Genomic DNA, 8,096 nt, shown 5'->3' on the forward strand with positions numbered 1-8,096 from the left:
GTCTGTATATGGGAGGATTTTTGGCCTTGCTGCTATCCGGTGTAAGAATGAGCAGGCTAGCTCTGAAAGGGACGCTTCTGAAGAACCATTTGAGCCTGCGCTAGCAACTACTTCCATTACCCTGGGATTTTCCTCTTCGAGCAGATTATACATGCCTTCCCACGTAGCTATTCCCGCGTCTCTGTTACAGGCCGTGTCTGTATATAAGGGCGCCATTTCCTTTTCTTCTGAGCTCGGGGCTTTGCCTATCTTTCCCATTTCAACCTGCGTAATGCTTTGTATCGGCCTATATCCTTCGTTCCTGCAATTCACGAGTGAAGCGAAAATGAATGACAAGGAAGTGTGATGGGAAAAGTTTTAAATGCCGCAAACATATCAAGCATACCACCTTACGTGAAATGATTCTTTCGATAAGCACGCACCCATAATCCATTAAAGCTGGCAACTACCTCATTTATTATCATTAAAGCGCATGACTATGTGTCAGCTTAGGGAAAATACTTTTCTTTATTAACGCGCTCGAAAGATCTGTGATGAAGCGATTTTGTGATTTTCTTCGCAACATCGCAAAATCGCATCATCGCAATATTGATCGCTCGTGACATCGCATTATAGTATTATTGCTGCATCATCGCAAATCGCAATATCGCAAATCGCAGAAATGTTATGTATGATAGACTTCGTTAACCTGTTTTCTGCAATATGCGATCGGCGTTATTGCATATCGGCAAATTGAAGTGTTTCAATGAGAGTTGTGTTGAATGCGATGCAATATTTGTTTTTTGTTTTTTTTTAATCGCATAGCGCGATCTCGCAAATGTTGGAAGTGCGCTTGTAAGGTGGCTTCGCTATCTTATGCGATGCGATATTTCCTAAAGAAAGATTTTATCTTACCTTATCATAAAACTTAGTTTTTTGGATTTTCCAAAGGGGTTTCCTAAGTTTATGATGGTAATTTTATTCAAAAGAGAAATTTAAACACTACTTTGATTTTTTAGATTTTTAACAAAGGGTCCCCATTTATTTATTATTAGGGATGACACTAAATAAGAAGGGGGGTTGTTGCTGGCCACAACAGGACCTTTAGGCTCTCTTTCTCCAGACATAATGGTTGTGGATTCAGGCTGAGAAATTGATACTGCTTGTACATTTTCAATCTCGATTGAAGCCAAAACTTAAGGAGTTTCAAGTGCAGCTAGAATTGGAACTTTGCATGGTGGAGATTGTGGCCTTGTGACGCTCCTTCTTCTGGGAATTACCTCAGGAGTTGCAACCAATAGCTTCCCTAATGTTATGAAACCAGCTCACAAAAAGATAGAAAAGAGGGATCCACGCCTTAGAATTCAGCCTCTTCGAGGGGGCAACCTCCTTTACATTACATAAATGAACAATTCTTGGATGATACAAATGACAAAACCTCCTTTCTATATATAGGATTCTATGGAGTCACAATATAATCCAGCCGACCTAACAATAATAATATAAAGCCACAAAAATAACAATAGAGGGATTCTATGGGCACATTAATAACAATATGGGGGTAATGGGGGCACAACAATATAAATAAGGGGTATAACTACAATAGTAATGGGGTAATCACTAGTATTATAGGGACCCAACATGCCCCTCTCCTTCAAAAAAGTGTTGTCCTCAACGCTTGAGTAGTTCTGGATACTTCTGTATAAAATTCTCATCCTCCCATGTGGAATCTTCAGCGGATAAGTTCTTCCACTTGATAAGGTACTTTGAAATTGATCGATTTCGTAGCTGTCGAGTTCTTGTTTCTATAACTGCTTCCAGTTCCAATATAATTTTTCCTTCCTCGTCAAGTTCTGGCAATATTGTTTGAACTGGGAGCTTGTCGCCTATAACCTTCTTTAAGCATGAAACATGGAAAACTGGGTGCAATCGAGAAGCTGTAGGAAGCTCCAATTTGTATGCCATAGTACCAATCTTTTGCAACACCTTGTACGGACCATAATACTTTGGTGATAATTTCTTATCCTTCTTAGCTTGCTTGAGGGACATTTGCTTATATGGTTGTAGCCGTAGGAATACCCAATCACCTACATCAAAACTTCTTTCACTGCGATGTTGATCTGCCTGTTGTTTCATTCTATTCTGTGCCAACACGAGGTTATCCTTTAAGAGTTGGAGGACTTGTTGTTGATGTTCAATGTGATGTTCCACTGCCTGAACCTTAGAATTTTCTCTTAAATATGATGTGATGGATGGTGGTTGATACCCATAAAGTGCCATAAATGGGGTCATTTTTGTTGCTGTATGAAAGGAAGTGTTGTACCACCATTCAGCCAGAGGCAACCATTTGACCCATTGTGTCTGTTTATCAGATACAAAGCAACGAAGATATCCTTCCAAACATTTGTTTACTATCTCGGTTTGCCCATCAGATTGAGGATGATAAGATGAGCTATGAGCTAACTGAGTACCAAGACAAGAAAATAATTGTGTCCAAAAATTTCCAGTGAAAATGGGATCTCTGTCACTTACAATAATCTTTGGGTTTCCATGTAGCTTTTGAATTGTTTCCATAAATGCAGTAGAAACTGTACTGGCTTTAAATGGATGTGATAATGCACAAAAGTGTGCATACTTGGTAAGTCTGTCAACTACCACCATGATGACACTCTTTCCCTCAGACTTGGGTAAACCTATGATAAAATCCATTGATACCTCCTCCCAACGTTGGCTTGGAATGGATAAAGGTTGTAATAGACCCGGTGTCTTAATTGTTTCAACTTTATTTTGTTGGCAAACCAAACATTCTGCCACAAACTTTTGAATATCTGATTTAAGGCCATCCCAAAAAAATTCCTTTTTAACCCTGTGGTAAGTTTTTAAAAATCCTGAGTGCCCTCCTAAGGGAGAAGTGTGCAATTCCATAAGAATCTTTTGTTTTAGCTGGGAATTCTTACAGAGGTATAAGCGATCTTTGTACCATAACGAATCATTTTTCCAGCTAAATGTATCAGACGTACTGGAATCTTGTTGTAGCTTTCGAATAAGTGCCCACACTTCTTCGTCATTCTTCCATTCCTCCCTTGCTTCATTTATCCAATCTGGTTGGATGATAGAAATAGCGCACAACAATGCTTCCACATCCTCATCCTTCCTTCAGAGTGCATCTGCCACCACATTTTGCTTCCCTTTTTTGTAGATGATTTCAAAGTCATAACTGTTACACAGTAATTTGTCACCATTGGTCACCGTCCCTATCGCCCCGTTTCCATACATTGGAGGACGCATTCCGGGACCTGTGAGCAGTGACATAACCCAAAAACACTTGCATTATGTTCCCCTGAGTATGTACTTCATGTTCCCTGAAGACACCTTCTGCAAATTATCCCTGAAAAGTACTCTTTTTCCATTGGCGCAGGTCCACAGTATCTTACCCGCGCCAATCACTGAGATCCTCAAAAGAGGGCGCAACCATTGGTGCTCTGTCACAGAACAACACCCGCGCCAGCCCAGTTTGGTAATGATTTTTGACAAACGCACGCCCATCTGTTTTTTCCTTTCAGATCACGAAGTCTTTTGAGGGTAAAATCCATCTGATAGAGGTCGAGAGTCATCATCTATCCTTGACATCTATCCACAGTGGCTTTTCAGAGATAATGCCAATCCACAATGGGTGTCCTGGTTCATCGAATCTTTCTACCTTCTCCATCTATAAATATCTGTCCTCATGCATTAGACAAGCTAGTTTTTTGGAGGAATGCTAGTTGTGATTATGCTTGTCGTGAGTGAAGCATAGAATGGTTATGCTGCCGGAGAGGAGGTACATTGCAAGACACATATAGTTGCTCTCCCAGCCAGAGGAGAGGTTCAACGTCAGAACCTTGGTTGTAACTTTTCCTGTCTATTATTCATTAATGAACGACTGCTATTATAGTTCCAATCTCATTGTATATTATAGTGATGTTTGATTTATTTCCTTTCTGACTGAAATATAGTTGTGCCTTGGTGGATTTTATGCTTGTATTTGTTTCTTCCTTTGCATGTGCAGGTGTCCGTTTGCAAGAATCGCAAGGATTGTGACCTGCCGGAGCGAGGGAGCGGGAATACCAACTCTGCTTCGACTATAGCGTTGGATTCCAGGTTGGTCTTCTTAATTCACCTTTAATGTACAACTAGGAACTTGCGTGGCAGCGTGAATTGATTGTGGCTAGTTCTGTTTTAGGCTAGTGGGATCGCCTCTGTCCGCAGAGGGGATTTACCTATCCAACAATAACCCAACATCTTTGTGACCCACTTTTGTTGCTCTTCAAAGGATAATCTTTGTTCTAAAAAGTATTTAAGGCTATCATGATCCGTTTTTACCTTGAATTGTCTTCCCATTAGGTAGGGTCGCCATTTCTTAAGTGCATGGAGTATTGCCAACATTTCCTTCTCATAAATAGCTTTGCTTAGAAACTTTCCCTTGATTGGATGACTTTCAAAAGCAATGGGTCTTTCATCTTGCATTAGAACAGCACCAATTCCATTTCTTGAAGCATCACATTCCACAATAAAGGTTTTTGTGAAGTCCGGTGTAGCTAAGACCGGTGCTTGGCACATTGCCTCTTTAAGATGTTCAAAGGCCTTTGTTGCTTCCGGAGTCCATGAAAATGCACCTTTCTTCAATAATTTCGTTAGAGGTGCTGCTATTCTCCCATAATTCTTAACAAACTTGCAATAATACCCTGTCAACCCAAGAAATCCGCGCAAATGCTTTATGGATGTGGGGATTTTCCATTCCTTAATGGCTTTAATTTTGGTAGGGTCTACCTTAACTCCTTCATGAGATACAATATGACCCAAGGTTCAGCGCGATTTCTTCTCAAATGGGTTTTTTTTGCGACTTCTGAAACGTCACAGAAAAAAAGTTATAGTGAAAATGCCGCGATGACCTATTTGGAGCAGCGAAACCCTAGAATCCAAAGCTCTGATACCAAATGTTATGAAACCAACTCACAAAAAGATATAAAAGAGACATCCACGCCTTAGAATTTGGCCTCTTCGAGGTGGCAACCTCCTTTACATTACATAAATGAACAATTCTTGGATGATACAAATGACAAAACCTCCTTTCTATATATAGGAGTCTATGGAGTCACAATATAATCCAGCCGACCTAGCAATAATAATATAAAGCCACAAAAATAACAATAGAGGGATTCTATGGGCACATTAATAACAATATGGGGGTAATGGGGGCACAACAATATAAATAAGGGGTATAACTACAATAGTAATCGGGTAATCACTAGTATTATAGGGACCCATCATTCTCCTTTCTACAACTTTAACCTTGTAAGCATCACAATTTTGCAACCATTAAAACCCTAATTGCACAAACTGAAGCAATCAAGCAATTCAACCATGTGCTCTGATACCAACTTGATATGTTTTTTATAGTTAGTTTATGTTGTGTTAATATCAATTATAGATTTCTAAACATGTGCTTGCTTATTACTTCTTGTACTGAGGTTTCATTAGTTGTTTGTGTATGCAATCACGTAAATTTCCTTAAGTTTAAAATGACATTCATGAGCAAAATAGCTTCAAAAACAAATACTAAATGACAAACATTCAAAGTACAACAAACCATCAATGAGACACTTTAACACAATGTTTTGATGAAAGAGTTTACCCCTCCTGGGCTACATCTCCTTGGTCCAACTTCCATGGCTTGGGACTCTGTATTAGATCAATATGGAAAAAAATTGTTTTACAAATCTCTATGGCTCCTCATACCTACACCAATGTGTTCAGAATATCCAAATTAGCCAAGAAAACCTCTTCCTGAGCTCAATTTGGTCGAATATTGCCTTCTCCATGACTTAGTCAGTGTTTTTCTTATAAAAGTTTCGCCAAATCTGGAATGACTCCAGTTAGCGCACTAAATGTGGAGGCGGGCCTGAATTTAGTGGAACCGCCAAACTTTCATCATTTTAAACTCATAGTTAATTAGTGTTAAGTCGAGTTTAAAATATGGTTTAGCATTAATCACATAGATTAGGCTAACTGTAACCTTAGCCGTCACTGAAACTAGACACATGCTGCAATTTTGAAGTTTGTCGGAGCCGTTGGATTAGCTGACTGTTTGGTGTAATAGCCTTTATGTTCACATGGCGAGCATTAACCGTCGCTGTGTTGGTGTGTTGGACTATCCGCCAGATAAATCACAACCATCACTGCGATGGTGTTCACATAGCATGCATTAAACCGTCACGGTAATGGCCTATGTCGGAGCCGCCGGGTTTCATAACCGTAACTGCTAGCGTTTGCAACATTGCGATCACATGCAGAGGGTTGGCCCTCCTAACTGCCTGTTCCCACATCATTAAACGTTAAATATATGCCAATAACATATGGGGTAAGGAACACCCAATAGAGGAGTTGGTTAAGACATGCGAACGGTATGCTGGAGGTCTCGGGTTCGACCCCAACCTCCACCATAAAATTTTACTCCACTCCCGAGCCCTACCCAGGCCTGTGGGAGGTGCCACGTAGCAGCCCCAGGCTTGCCACATGGCATTCTTCCATTGGTCCAAAAATAAACTAATAAGATTGCGCAAACACACCACTTGTGTAACCCAATGAAATGATGCCATTTGTTCATCTGTGATTCGTCGTTGACCATCATTGACCCTGCTTAGTCACTTGCCACATCAACAATATGGACTGTTGACTGTGCAGTGACTCGGCATTTTTTTTGCAAATTTTGTTTATTTAGCAAAGCGATCAAAACACAATAACTTTCTCATACGAACTCGGTTTTCGGCAAAACGAGTTGCGTTAGGATCGTTTTTCCAACACACACGTGGTTGTTCAGATTTTGAGACATTTTGAGAACTTTGATTTTTGAGCTAAATACTAAGCACCTGATCACTAATTGTCTCCCTCTGGTACTTGATATGGCCCTCTCCCGACAACTCGCGCTCCCCCACGCTATTTGCACTACCTATAGGAAATGTGCATTGTTGCCTCCAAAAATTTGATCAGCCTCTGGGAATTCTTCCCATCAATTCGTTATAACTCCCTCTGCCTTTGGAATCCACTCACTCAACTTCGAAAAAGGATCCAACTTCTAGCAACTAAAATGTGGTCTCCTCCAGCAACTCACACTAGGAAATATGGTTACTTGCACTAGCTTATGTGTCCTCCTCTGTAGATGAATTCAACCTCTTATTCCTGTCTCTCAAATACTAGAAAATTTTGTTCAAATCTCCTTTAGACTCTTGCTCCCAAATCTCTAATGAAACCCCTGCCTATGATGCCTCCCTAGCTTCAACTACATGTTGTGAAGGTAGATCCTCTCTGCGAACAGAGATGGTCCTCTAGCCCAATGAGTGGGTCTAGCAACTGAAGTGGCAATCAACTAGACGTCTTCCTAGATTATAATTGAAAAGAAGAGCGAAAGAGATGACCTACCTCATTCTGATGTTATTTCGATCTCCTTTGTTGAAGATCTTGAACCTTTTGTATCATGGGCTTGTTCCTGCTTCTCTTAGTGTTTATGCACCTGCACAAGTGATCAAGACACAACAAGGCATGCCAAAACAAATAGCAAATCCAATAGCAACCTACTTAACTGATCAAGGAATGTCAAGCTAAATGATACATGAACATATGCATTTTGGGAAGATGAACCAACAGTTGTGTATTATTAGAAAATAAAGGGAAGCTTACAACCAAAGCCTTGATGTTGATAGGCTCTCCTTGAGTGGTAATCCAATACTAATCCAAGAACTCTCCAAGCACTCTTTCTCCAAGTCAAATGAATAGCCTCTAGGCACAATCTTAGCATAAGGGTGCAAATAGACATAGACCAACCCAACCTCTAACCATTTGGGAATGGGAGAAGATGAATATATAGGCAAGGAAAGGGAGTTAGGATCTCTCCAAAGATAGGAGTAGGTCCTCATCTAAAGGAGGTAGGTCATAGGGATAAGACCAAGAGGCCAAGTTGGGAGAATTCGACCTCATTTATGCCAATCAAATTCCAGGTCGTCGCTCTGGAAGCTTCTAGATCACGAAGCTTCTCATTCTCTTTGGGAAAATTGCCTTTTTGGGGATCATCGTGGGTATAC

The sequence above is a fragment of the Pinus tabuliformis genome, chromosome 5_2 (genome assembly GCF_031772625.1).
Source record: "Pinus tabuliformis cultivar Carrire ecotype Pingquan chromosome 5_2, CPIR1, whole genome shotgun sequence".
Lineage (NCBI taxonomy): Eukaryota > Viridiplantae > Streptophyta > Pinopsida > Pinales > Pinaceae > Pinus > Pinus tabuliformis.